General features: G+C 37.5%; 1 long non-coding RNA gene across 1 annotated transcript; it reads right to left on the reverse strand.

Moving 5' to 3' along the window:
- Positions 1–1,372: 1,372 nt before the first annotated feature.
- Positions 1,373–3,264, reverse strand: LOC308080866. The gene is made up of 3 exons (XR_013932755.1): positions 3,148–3,264; positions 2,762–2,896; positions 1,373–1,477 (listed from the first exon to the last, which is right to left on the reverse strand). It is a non-coding gene; the product is annotated as an uncharacterized lncRNA (long non-coding RNA).
- Positions 3,265–17,617: the final 14,353 nt, after the last annotated feature.

A 17,617-nucleotide genomic window follows, 5' to 3' on the forward strand; every position in this document is an offset into this window, starting at 1 on the left:
TGTCACCACAACACCTGTTAATGTCACTTGTCTCTTCATTCCTTCAGTAGCGTTACAGCGATAGCAAAGCAGTATATTGCACATGAGTATATGTTTAGATATAGGAGTCACACACACACACACACACACACACACACACACACACACACACACACACACACACACACACACAGAGAGAGACATGTAATAGTGTGTAATTGTGCATGCATGTGTGTAATCTCCATGTTATTCACTGGGCTCCAGCATGTTTTTTGCAGACGGAGGCAAATCTTTTATCACAACCATCATCGTCCCAAAGGTTGGCAGCTGTTATATAAATACAAAGATAAAGTTGAGCATTAAAATTGTTTACAGACACATAAAGTATTATATTGAGTTGTTAAAGGCGTTATTAGTGATATGAAATTGTTTTGTTGAAAGGTTAACCCTTGCATTGTTTTATAAACCTGCATACACTTTTGGTGTTGGTGGGTAACATTTTACTCCCACCTCATAGCTGACTTGTTATGCATTCATATCCATGTAAACACTTTTTAAAATATTATTTTGGGTTAGGGTTAGGTATCTTTCAATATATCTCGTTTTCAATCATAAAAAAAATTAAATTCACTCATTACATTTCCCATAATGAAGACAATGGATAATGATATCTAGCTATAATAGACTAATATTAGAACACACTTAAAAAAAACTTGTTTTAGTTTTACTTTAACATGTTTTAATATTATTAAAAATAGTGACATCTGTGCGGTCAAAAGGGTGAAAATTTAGCCGCATACCATAGAAGGTAAAAGTAATTTATTTTTCATAAACACAAACTTTATTTTACTCCTAATAGCAAATGCAAATTGAGGACGAGTATATCTCACTCTCAAACATGTAAACATTGAATATTGACAATTTGGGGGGAATTGAGCCACACTTCTCTGTCGGGTCATATAGATGTCACTTTTTAAAATCAGAATTAACTACAATGGTGGTAATAAATGTTGTTGCGTTAAAATAGCTGTTTTTGAGGATATCATGAAGCCTTGTTCCAATAAAGAAATGTAAAGGGTACTTTTTACCTATTTAAACTTGAAACGGGTAAAAAATTACCCAAACACAACGGAGGGGTTAAAGGTTAAGGCTGATGGGGTCGCCAAAAACATTCCCTCATAATATGGGGTCGTGGTATAAAAAAGTTTGAGAACCCCTGCTTTAAAGCAATGATAGCCATCAGAATATAGAGCTAATGTATTCAACATGTATACAAAAAAAATAAAAAAATAATTCTTAATATTTTTTGCATTTTTTGCATATATATATATATATATATATATCATCTTATTATTATTTTATTCAATTCAGATTGTTGAGACTTACCTCCCTCGTTCACAACCATGCAGTGCTGTACTCCCCCATTGTTGTTAGGTTCTCCCTGGCCCCAGTCAGTGAAGGTCATTGGGCGACCGTCACTCCACAGCCAAACACCCTCCTAGATGGCAATATAATAATAATAATAATAAATCAATACAATAGAACATGTCACCATTTAGAGTTCTCAACCGGCCTGAAACGTAAACACATCCATGAATGGACCGTAAATATAAAGGCTCACCGGTCATCACTAGGCTACTGCAAAGATCCAATCAGAACTTCCACAGTGCATGGTTTCCACATTGTAAAAAAGTGAGCTTGAGCGAGCCCACTACTTATAATCCATTCATTCATCGGTTTGTTTTGCGCAACAATCATGCACCTTTCTAGTCGTTATTATTATCAAAAGAATAATGACTTAATTGAAGTAAAAGTAGTCTTCATATATAAAAAAGAATTAGAGTAGACACTTTCTTACTCTTGTAATAAAGTGTAGTGAAAAGTCTTCTCAACTACTGAGTTACTTCATAAGATCTGAGTTATTGTTTAAATAATCAGAATGTAATTGAACTGTGTAAAATATAAAGTGCTTGTCCAATAGAAGTAAACATAATTGTCTCTCTGAGTGAATTAAAGGTAGGGCAAGTAATTTTCTTTGGCTAAAATAAGTGTTAAATAGCTATTTTGATAGTACTCATTGCTATAGAGTGTGCATTTCAGAAAATTCATTTTCAGGTCGGGATACCAATATTATCCAATCAGGATAGAGAACTCAGTCAGGATACAGATTAAACAAGTGAAATTGGAATTGATGACACAAATACATGAGCAGACAAAAATGGAACTGGATCACTATCAAATGAAGCTGATAAATGGGTACTCTCTGCTGATTGGCTGAAATTTTGTCACCTGCCTGAAAATGTATTTTCTGTTTATTAAAGAGCTGGAGAGACAGGGAGACTCCTGTGACAGAACAAACACACTAGCAATGATTACTATCAAAATATAGAGCTTTAACCTTTTAACATAAAGCTTTTTGTTTTAATCAAAAAATATCACTTACCCAACCTTTAAGCAAATAGGACACGCATTTTAATAAACATGGGTAACAATGAAAGGAACAAACATAATGTAACCAAATTGTTTGGAAATGTTTGCTTTTACTCCATTACATTTGTAAAAAAGTATAAATACATTTAAAAATTAAAAAGCCTGCAGAAATATACTTCAAAACATTACTTAAGAAAATGCAACTGAGTAAATATAACTAATTAGGTCTCCCTCTGACAATGTCAGGACAATAGACACCATGTTGTGTTGTAGTAGGTGTATGTTGACATTCAGGTACAGTATCAGTGTAATAGGAGGTAAAGTTTCATCAAACAGTGTATTGTTACTGTACCTGTGCTGCATCGGAGGCTCCAATCCACGTGACAGTCATTGTACCAGTTGCGGAATGGATCAGGTCTTGAATGAATGTGTGCTCTGCTTTGCTCTGTATGGATGCAAGGTTTCCACCCTGCAACAAACACCTTTTCTACAGAACAGAATAAACAGAAGACAAAAAAGACTATTAGTCAAATAAGATCGATCGATCGATCGATAGATAGATACTGTAGATCGATCGATCGATCGATCGATCGATAGATACTGTAGATCGATCGATCGATCGATCGATAGATAGATACATATACATAGATACATACTGTACATACCTACATAGACTGACAGATAGAGTAAAAGACAATGTTTTGTGTATTTCATAATATGTTTGTTCATTCTAATTACCTCTGCATGGGCCCAAGGCCTCAGAGTTCTGTCAAATTTGTAACAGTGACCAGACAATTCATTCCATCCACTTGGGCAAGATGGGCAAGGGCATCTCTTGACGACCACATGCTCTCCTGAAAAGACAACGGACACTTGAAGTCAACTGTTTGAAAGCAGCAACAAAAACAATGAAATCCTAGTCCATACATGCATTTCCACACACCATCAATGACTAAGCCCCCCCCCCCCCCTGGAGCAGCAGCAGCAGTCAGAGCCATCACAGCACAGAGAAGTAGAGACACGCTCAGCACCCTCTTGTTCATGATGATGATGACGACGACGAAGAAGATGGTTTCCTTCAGTAAAAGAAACAGACATGTTAGAGATAATTGTCAAAGGAGACAATTGGAGAGCAGAGCAGAGCAGAGCAGAGCAGAGCAGAGCAGAGCAGAGCAGAGGAGAGGAGAGGAGAGGAGAGCAGAGGAGTCAAACGAACCTTCAGTAGAATGATGTGTTGTGGTTCTTCCTGTGTTGAAGTGTTGAATATCAAACAGCAGCTCTTGTTGCTTATATACACTTCATGTGGGTGTGAAATTGGACAAACTTGCACACAAATGGAATGCAGATGAGCAGGACATGTCCAAAAATATCCCTGGCGTCTCTAAGCATGAGACATTTGACCTGCCAAGAGTTTATGCAAAACCTGTAATTATCTGGCTGGAGTTCTTTTAAGTCAGTGAATAAAGAGTATGATGTGGTAAACATATAAACCTTGGTTCCATGACTGGATCTGATTACCGCTGCAGTAAGTTTCTAGTAGAATGTGTTTTACATTTTCATGACAATTTGAACCAATTCAGATCGTCTGACACTCATAAAAAAAAATATGTGATGGCCATATAGTTTGGATTTTTTTTTTGATAGCATTTAACCACTCAAATCCATGCCTTTGTCATATGATGAATAATGAAATAGCCAATCTACGTACAAGGGGGGGGGGGCATTTGGGGAACAACAGCACCATCATCATCCATCGTCTCTAATGTCATCATAGCCAGTGCAGTGCCACTTTGATTACCTCATTAACAAATGACATGACCTGCCTGGTGAAACATGTTCAACAACTCTTATTAAAGGAGGAGTTCACCCAAAAAATGACTTATTTTCTATCAATTACACACCCCATGAAGCCTTGATTTCATGGATTTATTTTAGTTTTTGTGGCATTCCTAACACAATAATTTGATGACTGTGTGTATTTCCGGTAGGAGACACATATAATCTATTTTGTGTCTCCTACCGGATACATTAGCCGGTAGCAGACGGGAATCAAATTATTAGCTTAGGAATGCGACAAAAACAAAAAAGAATCCATGGATTCAAGGCTTCATAGGGTGTGCAATTGATAGAAAATAATTGATAGAAAATAATTCAAAAAATAAAAAGTCATTTGTTTGGGTGAACTCCTCCTTTAATGTGTAGTGTGGTGAAGAAAGTAAGTACGTACATTATATTTGTAAAGTATATAACACATCTCACAGAGAGAACTCACAAACTGCTTTACATACAACAGAAATAAAAACACAGCATGAAACATTCAAATGATTAAAAACAACAAAAACACACACAAACAAATCCAGTGGTGGAAAGTAACTAAGTACATTTACTCAAGTACTGTACTTAAGTACAATTTTTAGGTATTTGTACTTTACTTGAGTGTTTGCAATTTCCAATACTTTTACTTCTACTCCACTACATCTCAGAGGCAAATATTGTACTTTTACTCCACTAAAATTATTTGAAAACTTTAGTTAATAGTTACTTTTCAGATATGAATTATTACATTATGAAACATACATGAACCACTTTAGCCCTATTTTATACCCAGTGGTGTACAGTAACTAAGTACATTTACTCAAGTACTGTTCTTAAGTACAATTTTGAGGTACTTTTACTTTACTGCAGTATTTCCAATTGTCCATACTTTTACTTCTACTCCACTACATCTCAGAGGCAAATATTTTACTTTTACTCCACTACAATTAGTGAAAACTTTAGTTTACTTTGTAGATTTGAATTATTATTACAAAACATACATTAACCTCTTCAGCCCTATTTAAACTTGGCTATTTGAAAATAGTCAATCTACAAGCTCACATTGTAGATCGGCTATTTTCAAAAGATTTTAATACATTTGATATATATTACCTTGTGAAACGGGACATTCTGCATAAAGAGTACTTTTAACGATATTATGTGCCCAGCAGGACCCTAAGGTCAGCTGTCCAGGGTGTATTTATTGGTCATTCCTCGTACCAGGTTGGGCAGCCTAGTGGAATGGTTAGAGCCTGCCTGGGGAGCCTAAGGCTTGAAGAGTCCCTGAGCAGGATACTTAATCCCTAACTGCTCCCCCCTCCACGCTCCGGGCAGCACTTAGCCGGGTGAAGCTGAAAACGGAAGTTCGCCGGTGGGACAAAAAAAGGTCAAAAACAAAACAAGGTATGGAATGCATTTCCACAGGTCTGTGGACATTTTTAAGAACCACTTAAAAACACTACTGTTTAGGCCTAAAGAAACATTTGTCTTGGACTATTAGTTTTTTTTTGTTGCTTTTTGTTGTTTTTAATCATTAGAATGTTTCATGCTGTGTTTTTATTTCTGTTGTATGTATCTTACTTCACCACAGACGGAACACGTTCATAAGAGTTGTTGAACACAGGTCTGTGGACATTTTTAAGAACCACTTAAAAACACTACTGTTTAGGCCTAAAGAAACATTTGTCTTGGACTATTAGTTTTTTTTTTTTGCTTTTTGTTGTTTTTAATCATTAGAATGTTTCATGCTGTGTTTTTATTTCTGTTGTATGTATCTTACTTCACCACAGACGGAACACGTTCATAAGAGTTGTTGAAGACAACGACATTAGAGACTATGGATGATGATGGTGTTCCCCAAATGAGTTGAAAATTGCACAACTCCCATTGTAACTAACCAGAGTGAATCAATGTTTTCCCTCATCGCTGACTCCGCCCCTTGCTATGACACGCTGATGACACTTTGCCATGTCCATGTATGGAAAGGTTGATTATTGCGGTGCACACACATTTAGTTAACCTTTGTTACGATCAAGTTGCTTTATCATTTTTCAGATATAAATGATTACATTATGAAACATACATTAACCACTTTATCCCTATTTTATACCTAGGCTATTTGAAAATAGCCGATCTACAAGCTCACAACGCGTCGCATCGAGACGCATTGTGAGCTTGTAGATCTGCTATTTTCAAATATTTTAGTACTTTTAATTTTGGTACATCAAGTACATTTTTATAGCAATACTTTTGTACTTTTACTCAAGTCAATTTTGAATTCTGGACTTTTACTTGTACAGAATATTTCTATATTGCAGTATTGGTACTTTTACTTAAAGGTAGGGTAAGTGATTTTCTTTGGTTAAAATAAGTGTTAAATAGCTCTATATTCTGATAGTACTCATTGCTATAGACAGTATAGAGTGTTTGTTCAGTAAAAGGAGTCTCCTTCTCTCCAGCTCTTTATAAAACAGAAAATGCATTTTCGTTTCAGTTTCAGTTTCATTTCCAATTTTTCCAATCAGGATAGAGAACTCAATCAGAATATAGATTAAACAAGTGAAATTGGAAGTGATGACACTAAGAAATGAGCAGGCAAAATTGGAACTGGAACACTATGAAAATGGGTACTTTCTCCTGATTGGCTGAGATTTTGACACCTACCAGAAAATCTATTTTCTGTTTATTAAAGAGCTGGAGTGACGGGGAGACTCCTGTTACTGAACAAACACTCTATAGCAATGATTACTATCAGAATATAGTGCTTTAATCTTTTAACAAAATACTTTTTGTTTTAACCAAACAATATCACTTACCCTACCTTTAAGTAAAGAATTTGAGTATGTTTTCCACCACTGAACAAATCTAAGACATTCCACAAGTGGTTCTCAAAAACGTCCGGAGAGGCTGCAGCTTTCAAGACCTGTGGAGGGACATTCCATACCTTTATGTTTTTGACATTTTTTCGTCCCGCGGGGGAACTCCTCCTCCGTCTCCTCCAGCTTAAAAACAACAAAAATAACCAAAAATATAAGACATTCCACAAATTGTTGTGGTTACCTTTCTTCATCTCGTGGGGGAACACGGAGGGGGGAGCAGTTAGGGGTTAAAGGGATATTTCACTTTCAAAACATTTTTGGATCATTTTATCGTCTACTCCAGCTTTTGGGAGCACCCCGGACAGTTTTTAAGTTGCTTGATTCAGTATTTAGATATTTGATATTCATTTTTTCAGACACGCCCCCTTCCTATACAAACCCATTATAACTTCAAACTCCATTTTAACCATGTTAGATTCATCGGAAACACCCGTCCTTGGTAACTGATATATTGTCCTTCTAATATGTGAGGAGACCGTGTTTTTTCAATTACGTTTTTCATTTGTTTTTGTCATCATTTGTTTTTGACTGAATCATGACTGGATCTGATTACCGCTGCAGTAAGTTTCTAGTAGAATGTGTTTTACATTTTCATGACAATTTGAACCAATTCGTCTGACACTCATAAAAAAAAATGTGATGGCCATATAGTTTGGAATTTATTTTGATAGCATTTAAGTCCATGCCTTTGTCATATGATGAATAATGAAATAACCAATCTACGTACAAGCTCATGAGTCCTGTAGATTTGTTTAGCTTTAGCTTTTTGAATAAATATATATACATATTTGTTTTAATTTAAATGAAAGGTTTTTTTCTACAGTATAATGACATGCCCAAAGTAGGTTGCATGTGTTGATAAGCAGTGCCCATTGAATAGAACGACAGTTTGGTGTAAAGCAGTGGTCTCCAAACAGTGGTGCCGTGAGACAAGCCCAGGTGTTCTTCCGCCGTTTTTCGCATAATCGCAGTATTAGCCTAACCAAGAGACAAGACCCAAAACGAGACAAGATCCGACAATATGAAGAGTGTGTGCGCGCGTGTTGCATCGCATAACGACGCGTTGTGAGCTTGTAGATCTGCTATTTTACTTTTGGTACTTTAAGTACATTTTGATGCCAATACTTTTGTACTTTTGCTCAAGTCAATTTTGAATTCCGGACTTTTACTTGTAACGGAGTACTTCATTGCAGTATTGATACTTTTACTTAAGTAAGAAGATATTTGAGTACTTTTTCCACCACTGGACACTTCGAACCTTAGGCTTCCCAGGCAGGCTCTCTAACCATTCAACTATGGCCGCCCAACCTGGTACGAGGAATGACCAATAGACTCTGGACAGCTGACCTTAGGGTCCTGCTGGGCACATAATATTGTTGTAGCAGGTCAGTGAAGGGTCCTGGACAATTTGACATCACTATACGCTTCAAAATGAGGCTCTACTGGCAGCAGTGGTGCACCAAAGTACTCAACTCCAGTGCTTTAGTCAAAGTATAGATACTCCTGGTGAAACATTACTCAACTACAAATGAAAGTTGCTCAGTCAAATTAGTTTCGAGTTGGAGTAGGTGCTTTTAAAAATGCTGAAGTATTCAAAAGCACATTTTATTTTTAATATCAAAGCATGCTGTATTTAAATGTAGACACTTAACAAAAACAAATCAGATATTTAAATAAAATATAAACAATAGTGAAGCAGCTCAACAAGCTCACCGTGACGCATTGTGAGCTTGTAGATCTTTTACTTACACTTTTAAAAAAAAGGCTTAAAGGGATATTTCACTTTCAAAAAAATGTTGGGTCATTTTATCGTCTACTCAGGCTTTTGTGAGCACCCCAGACAGTTGTTAAGTTGCTTGATTCAGTATTTAGATATTTGATATTCATTTTATCAGACACGCCCCCTTCCTATACAAACCCATTATAACTTCAAACTTAGCATGTTAGATTCATCAAAAACACCCGTCCTTTGTTCTGGTGACTCACCTTGCCCTCCTAATACGCGAGGGGGCCGTATTTTTTCGATAACTTTTTTCATTTATTTTTAATATTTTTGGGGGGGAAATGAAAAAAATGAAATACAATAAAGAAATATTATAAAATAAATGAAAAGGGTAATCGAAAAAAAACACGGCCCACTCGGTAATTAGGAGGGCAGGGTGAGTCACCAGAACCAAGGACGGGTGTTTTTGATGAATCTAACATGTTAAAAATGGAGTTTGAAGTTATAATGGGTTTGTATAGGAAGGGGCGTGTCTGATAAAATGAATATAAAATATCTAAATACTGAATCAAGCAACTGAAAGACAGTCTGGGGGGCTCACAAAAGCCTGAGTAGATGATAAAATGACCCAACGTTTTTTTTAAAGTGAAATATTAAGTGTAAACTTGTCTAAACGGTTCCACCTCCACACTCCTCTGTGGGCAGCACTCAGCTGGGTGAAGTTTAAAACTGAAGAAGGTCAAAAACATAAATGAATGGAATGCCCCTCCACAGGTCTTCTGTGGACATTTTTAAGAACCACTTAAAAAATACTTTTTAAACAAGCATATGTCTTTTTTTTCTTCTTTTTGATGATGATGATGATGGGGCTGACATTCCCCAAATGGAAGGAAAGTTTTAAGCCTAGCCTGCAAGCCTGATTGTGTGTGTGTGTGTGTCTGGTACCTGGCAGAATCTTGAAAAACACACTTCAAGGATTAAGAAATGCAGTTGATAAGAAGAAGTATTTAGTAGAAACAGAAATATATATGTGATATGAAGCATTTATAGGCTGTTGTTATAAATGCTGCCTTAATGATCGTGGGTTTTTCTTCAATGACATAGGCTACATATCCTGAAGATGAAGCATAGCATTTCTCTTATTTCAATTGAATTTTCGAACTTGCCATTTCATTTGAATTATGGCATCTATTCGCTTCCATACTAAAGCAGTGGTTCCCAAACGTTTTATTTGCCTAGGAACCCAAACTTGTGAAAATAGCAGATCTACAAGCTCACAACACGTGCAAACTTCTTCTTAAATGTTTTTTTATTATTATTTGTGGTACTGTATTTGATTTTATGTATGAAATACTTTTGAAAAATGTTGGAATAGTTTTTAATTGATGAAAAGTTGTGATTGTTTTGTTTAAACTTTTTTTTTTAATCTTTTGAAATATATGTGTTTGGTAATCAGAGGGCTAAAGGTTGCACAGCTATTTAGTAAGAAATACAATAATTCATGATGGAAACATGGCACTACATACACAGACTGCATTATTATGATTATTATGATGATTATTATTATCATCATATTGAGTGTTTTGGGGTGTATATTTATACCGTATAAAAGCACATGTTTCAAATTCAACACGTTTCAACAGTTCCAAATTCTAAAAGTACTGAAAATCCAGTAAAGTAAAAAATACCTCAAAATTGTACAGTACTTGAGTAAATGTACTCAGTTACTTTCCACCACTGGTGGTGGGCAGGTACTTTTCGCCTGCCCGACCCGGGCGCCAAAGTGGTCCCCTCCTCCAAACGGCTATATTTCCCAAGAATTTGGTAGTTTGTTGACATGACCTTCAGGTGGCGCTGCAGACTCCAGCGCACACCTCTGACTCAAGGGTGATAGCGTTTATTGGCCTTTGTTTCTATCTCTCTCTCTCCACTTTCATTAAGGAGGAAGAGGGCCGTTTCAGAGCATGACTGACAGGGAAGTAAAGAATGATATCCGTATGGCTCCCCTATCTGAGAATTGGATATTTGGTGAGCTTGTCAGCCTGATTGCCGTTGACGGTTGGTGGCAGGCGTAAAAAAAGTCACACTTTCATCACAGCCCTGTGAGGTGTGTGCACTGTTGCATTAAATAGGCCACCAACAGCAAAAATGTGGAACTCATAAATCCCCCCTGACATCTCCATGGACGGGGGGAAAAACAAATGTTTGCTTTTGATGAGGAAAAGCAAACGGCAAATGAAATCCCCTCCCTCCCCTTTCTATTATTTTCTCTTCCTTAGGAGAGTGGGCCAGTTGGTTTGGACGTTTTTTGGAGCGAGCAGCGAAAACAGTTAATGAGTCGAGGGAGGGTCCCGAAACCCCCAGGCTTCACGGGGGTTCCTTCAGGGGGGGGGGTTGCACCGATTGGATTCCGTGGCCAAAATGTTGAGGCTGCCATGCAATTCACTTCATAATAATAATAGGGTGGCATTCAGTGCACTGTCTCTGATGGCCAGGACTGGCGCTTTTCCAAGGCATGGTTCCAGCTCGGCTCGACTCAACTCTAGATAAGTCGAATAGACAGACAGACACAACAGATACAGGTACAGGTAGAGAACAAGTACAGAGGAGTGTTAACACTAGTAGCAAAAAAATGTTATATAACAATATAATATCGGGTGGAAACCTCATATGTCCGAAACTGTTACTTTTCAGGAATCACATTTTTTGTTGTTGTTGCAAAAGTAGCAGATGCACAAGCTTGAAATGTGGGGCTTTGTGCCAGGTTTCGAGCTTGTAGATCGGCTACTTTTGCGACGCTGTAGTATGATCAAGACCCTCCAGAAAAACGCGGGCAAAAATCCTTGATCATACGGGATAAAATACTTGATTATGCGGGCTAAAATCTTCGCTTTTGCGATGAAATATGCAGGTTTTTTATGTGATTTTATGCTGTGAAATTGCGAAATATGCGGAAATTTGCGAAATATACGATGCGATGCGCATAATATGCGATGCGATGCACATATTATGCGATGCTATGGGATGCGATGCGCATATTATGTGATGTGATGCAGCCTTTTTGAAAAGAAATGACCCCCGCATAATTATGTGCCATTTTGCTGATTATGCGGTAAATTATGCGACCGCATAATCGCGTTTTTCTGTAGGGTCTATCAAGTAGGGCGTTAATTTACGAAAAAACACAAAGTTAGAGTATGGAGATAAGAGTTTTCTGCCTGACAGCGATGATATCAAAACGTTATAAAGATGACTTTCGGGGGACTGTTCGCCTATTTTCGGCCTACAGGATAAAATGATATGTCCAGAATAGGGATCGCTATAGCGCTCATGTGGCTCAGTTCTTTTTTTGAAGTGTTTTTTTTGTGCGTGTGTTGCATTTTATGCTTTATTCCAGACGGTAGAGTGGTAGAGAGGGCAGAGAGAGAGAGAGGAGAGACGTGCGAGTCGAGACAAGACTGGGGGCGGATTCAGACCCTGGTCCAGTCGCACCTACAAGGGACCATATGGTCTGTGTGCCACCACCATGCACCAGTTCAAGTGCCTTAAAAGACCTGAGGCGATTCTTAAATTTTTTTTCTAAATCCTAGCAGTTTTTTGAAAAGAAATCTAAAAACATTTTTTTCAAGATTTTTTAAAAATAGCAGATCTACAAGCTCATAGCGCGGCACTCGGTGCCGCGCTATGAGCTTGTATATCTGCTATTTTTCAATAGCCAAATAAATCTCAAAGTGACACAGATGCGTTCCAGGTCTTAATGGGTTAAATTGAGTTGATTCTACATAATTCGGTGTGTTGGTCATTTGTAGGATCCAGTACAAAATGTGTAGGCAGTTGGAACAACAACCGAGCCAACTTTTGAAAAGGGAAGTGATGGAAGCGTGAAAACTAATATCATCTAGTGTCAAACAAAAGGAGAAATACGAGAGAAAAAACCTGTTCTCCCGGGCCGTGTATGAAACCGCATGAAGACCAGGCAGCAGCTCTAATACACTAGTCCATTTGGTTCCATTTGTACTCTCTTCCATTTGTACTACTTTTACTTTACTGGAGTATTTCCAATTATCTATACTTTGACTTCTACTCCACTACAACTCAGGGGGCAAATATTGTACTTTTACTCCACTACAATTATTTGAAAACTGTATTACTAGTTACTTTGCAGATATGAATGATTACATTATAAAACATACATTAGCCACCCTATTTTATACCTAGGCTATTTGAAAATAGCAGATCTACAAGCTCACAACGCGTCGCAATTCAATACTTTTGTACTTTTACTCAAGTACATTTTGCATTCCTGACTTTTACTTGTAACAGATTACTTCTACATTGCCGTATTGATACTTTTACTTAAGTAAAACATTTGAGTACTTTTTCCACCCCTGGTAATGGAAGGGATTCCACATTGAGTCACAGCACCGGTTTCTCCAATACAGTCTTGTCACGGTGTCATCGTTATTGTGTTGACACTTGTATACGTGACATGAATGTGCAGTGGTATCATGCAATAACTAAGCTTTGATGCATAGATTAATACATTTCACAGCGGCACATTCCAATCGCACAGGCGTGTGCACGACACGTGCATGCGCACACGCAACCACGTGTCTCCCGTGTCAAGATCTCTTATCACGCCGTGCATGTAATTATCAACGGATTTCTCTGTCATTCAAATTCCTCTGTAATCTGCAAAGTCTTGATGGCCAATTCCTTCGTGTCAGGTGTGTTTTCATCAACAGTCAATCACAGATTAACTTATTATGATTCCAAAATGTTTTCGCCACTCTAGCGAGTCAATTCATTTGCTTTCCAGACAGAGAGCGAGACAGAGGGAGAGAGAATTTAAAAATCGATTTAGGCATTTAGCAGACGTTTTTTATGCAGACTTGTCTCTCTCTATCACTCTATCACTCTATCACTCTCTCATTCACTCACTCACTCGCACGCACGTGCACGCACTACCTTTCGTAGGCCTATTTATTCCGCTTGCAGTACAGGCTGGATGCAGTGTTGATTTCGGCGACTAAAACTATGACGAAAAATGTTTGTCGACTACCTTTTTTCACTGACGAAAGCTCAATAAAAACCAAATAAAAACTAAGCTATGATGACTAAAACTAAGACTAAATGTATTGACAATTTTGTCAACAAATAAAAACTACACTAATATGTCAGGGAGGGACTAGTGGAGAAGAGATCCAGTAGAACTAGTCATTTGATGTTTGCTTGTGCTCGGGTGTTGTGCTCTGAAAATAGCAGATCTACAAGCTCACAACGCGGCTATTTTCAGCATACAACCAAGTGTAAAATAAGGCATTACGACGACATCAAGGCACCGCCAAAATACATTTTAGTCGACTAAATCAACTGTAGATTTAGTCGACTAAAGTCTTCGTCTAAAACTAGACAAAAACTAAAACATTTCAGATGACTAAAATATGACTAAAACTAAATGGAATTTTATTCAAAAGACTATGACTAAAACTAAATAAGAATGTGTTGTCAAAATCAACACTGGCTGGACGGGAGCGCACAGAGTGCACAGACGCATGCATGTTCAGCACCAGGTATATGTAGAGCAGTGGTTCCCAAACTGAGGTTCTGCGGGACCCCCAGCAAAAGTAGTTAATATAATAGCATCACAATAATTTTAACCACTTTATCCATTTAGTATGTTGGCTATTCAAAAACAGCAGATCTACAAGCTCATGTAGGCTCATGTAGCGCATGCTACAAATATCACTGTTTTCACTTCTGCCCATAGGGGTGCCACAAACTCGCACAGTTACACTGTCTGTCGAAAGGGGGATTTTCTGATAGAAAGCCTTGAGCGGAGACCTCTTCCTTCTGCTCGTAGCAACACTATTTACCAGTGGTGGAAAGTAACTAAGTGCATTTACTCAAGTACAATTTTGAGGTATTTTTTACTTTACTGGAGTGTTTCCAATTTTCTGTACTTTTACTTCTACTCCACTACATGATCTCAGAGGCAAATGAAATATTGTACTTTTACTCCACTATAATTATTTGAAAACTTTAGTAAGTTACTTTGCAGATATAAATATACTACATTATAAAACATACATTAACCACTTTAGCACTATTTTATACGTAGGCTATTTGAAAATAGCCGATCTACAAGCTCTATTTTCAAACATTTTAGTACTTTTACTTCTGGTACTTTAAGTGCATTTTGATACCAATACTTTTGTACTTTTAATCAAGTCGATTTTTAATTCCTGACTTTTACTTGTAACAGAGTACTTCTACATTGCAGTATTGATACTTTTACTTAAGTAAACATTTGAGTACTTTTTCCACCACTGCTATTTACCCCGCAGCTTCCTCATGTCCATGACAGCTGCACCTTGTGACTGACACAGGGCAGACCTGATAGGCAACCCGACCTGGTGGAGACCATTCATATAATCATTCATATACGGTAATTACTGTTGACACTTGTAGTGGACACATTCATAGTGGACACATTCATCCTGTTGATAATACACACACAGTCATATGCATTCATATATTCATTGGAAATTCATTCATATTCACTGGTGAAAGACTGTACGTGTATACTTTCAATTATTGATAGAATGTATTATGTTAACCTATTCAGAAACCCAGAGGAGATGATTTGTCACAACTACAGTCTTTATTTTTTATTGTATTTTATACTATCTTTATTGCCAGTGGTGTAAAGTAACTAAGTACATTTACTCAAGTACTGTACTTAAGTACAGTTTTGAGGTACTTTTACTTTACTGGAGTATTTCCAATTGTCTATACTTTTACTTCTACTCCACTACATCTCAGAGGCAAATATTGTACTTTTACTCCACTACAATTATTTGAAAACTTAATACTGGTTACTTTGTAGATATAAATTATTACATTATAAAACATACATTAACCACTTTAGCCCTATTTTATACCTAGGCAGTTTGAAAATAGCCGATCTACAAGCTCACAACGCGTCCATTGTATTACATTTACTTTTGGTACTTTAAGTACATTTTTAATCCTGGACTTTTACTTGTAACAGAGTACTTCTACGTTGCAGTATTGATACTTTTACTTAAGTAAAACATTTGAGTACTTTTTCCACCACTGTTTGTTGCTTTATTGGCTCTATTGGCTCTTCCTGTATTTCCTGTTCCTGTTACTATAACCCCTGAATTATCGAGGTTGATCTTATCGTATCCTTTTGGTTCTGTAAAGCACCTTGAGCTGCATCTGTATTCATCGCTGTCATCGCTTGTATGTCCAAAAAAACATTCCTTTTTATTATTATAGAAAAAAAGGACGATGTCCTTGAGTAAAAGTACAAAAGTATTGGTTTGCGACGCGTTGTGAGCTTGTAGATATACAAGCTCATAGATCTGCTATTTTTGAAAAATCGACAACATTTTTAACTCAAGCCAGACTATCTCTGTCCACAATGTTGGAATGCTAATGCGAGTGTCTGGACAGCAAGCTGTCAGCTGCTCCGCAGACCTGGAGGGTATTCCAACAGTCACGAGGGGAGCTGTCCACGACAGAGAGCGAGACGGAGGGAGAGAGAATTAAAAAAAAATCGATGCAGGCACTTAGCAGACGTTTATATGCAGAGACTTGTCTCTCTCTATCACTCTCGTCGTGGTGGAACTTTGGTGGAAGGGCAAAGCAAAGGCCCCCCAAATTAATTTGCATTCGAGATGTTTTGAAAATAGCTGGATATTGGCTATCTTAAAGAGCCGATGTATAAATCGTTGCTGTCGGGTGGAAACCTTGTATGTCCAAAACCGTTACCCTTCTATTAAAATGATAATAATAATGAAATGGTGAAAATAGCCCATCTACAAATTCACAACTTGTGAACTTGTAGATCACCTATTTTCACTCCTTTTGTCGAAATAGGGCATTAATCTGCGAAATAAAGTTGAAATATGGAGATTAGAGGTTTCTGCCTGACGGCGACGATATGTTTAAAGTGGTTAATGTTGATGCTATATTAACTAATTTAGCTGGAGACCCCCCGGAACCGCACTTTGAGAACCGCTGGGCTGAGGTACAAAAGAGACAAGAGCAGAGGTCATTCCAGGTAACAGGCATGGGTCAGAAAAAAAGAATGAACATTGCAGAATAAACTGGATTAATTGGGTTCTAGCTGCTTAAACAAAACAGACAGAAAACAGGTCCGATTAGCAGGCAAAGTAGAATGGCAAGTGGCAGGCAATAAATACTGAGACTACTCAGTGAGTGGAAATGGACCCAGGTGTGTGGAGAGACCGTGGACGTGAGCGTGGCACTTTTTGAAATTCCATTTCTGCTAAGCTGTGTGTGTGTGGGGGGGACAACTGCATTATTTTCTACTCATTTTCAGAGTCTCTGAATTGCCGACTGTTAGGCGGAAGAGTTCGAAAATGGTGGGTCAAAAGTACTGTACAAATACACTTTATTATTGTCATTATTATTATTATCATTGCGTGCATATAGCCTTGAAGCACCACAAAGCCAAGGTTCCTAGGTGAAAAAAGTTCACATTCTTGTATTGCATTGTACAGTACATACAGAATATGTGCTTCCATTGTTAATGTATTGGCCCGGGAACATACGTAATCATACCACTGTATGGCAGCTGAAATCAAGAGAAAGTTGAAGAGGTATATGGATCTGCTGTGGGATTTTACTTTCTTTCATACACTGAAGGTACATGGATGGCTTACATTCAACATTTTCTGAAGGTACGTGGACAGTGGTGGAAAGTAACTAAGTACATGTACTCAAGTACTATACTTAA

This window comes from Gymnoscopelus braueri (assembly GCF_963280865.1).
Source record: "Gymnoscopelus braueri genome assembly, chromosome: 24".
NCBI classification, from domain to species: domain Eukaryota; kingdom Metazoa; phylum Chordata; class Actinopteri; order Myctophiformes; family Myctophidae; genus Gymnoscopelus; species Gymnoscopelus braueri.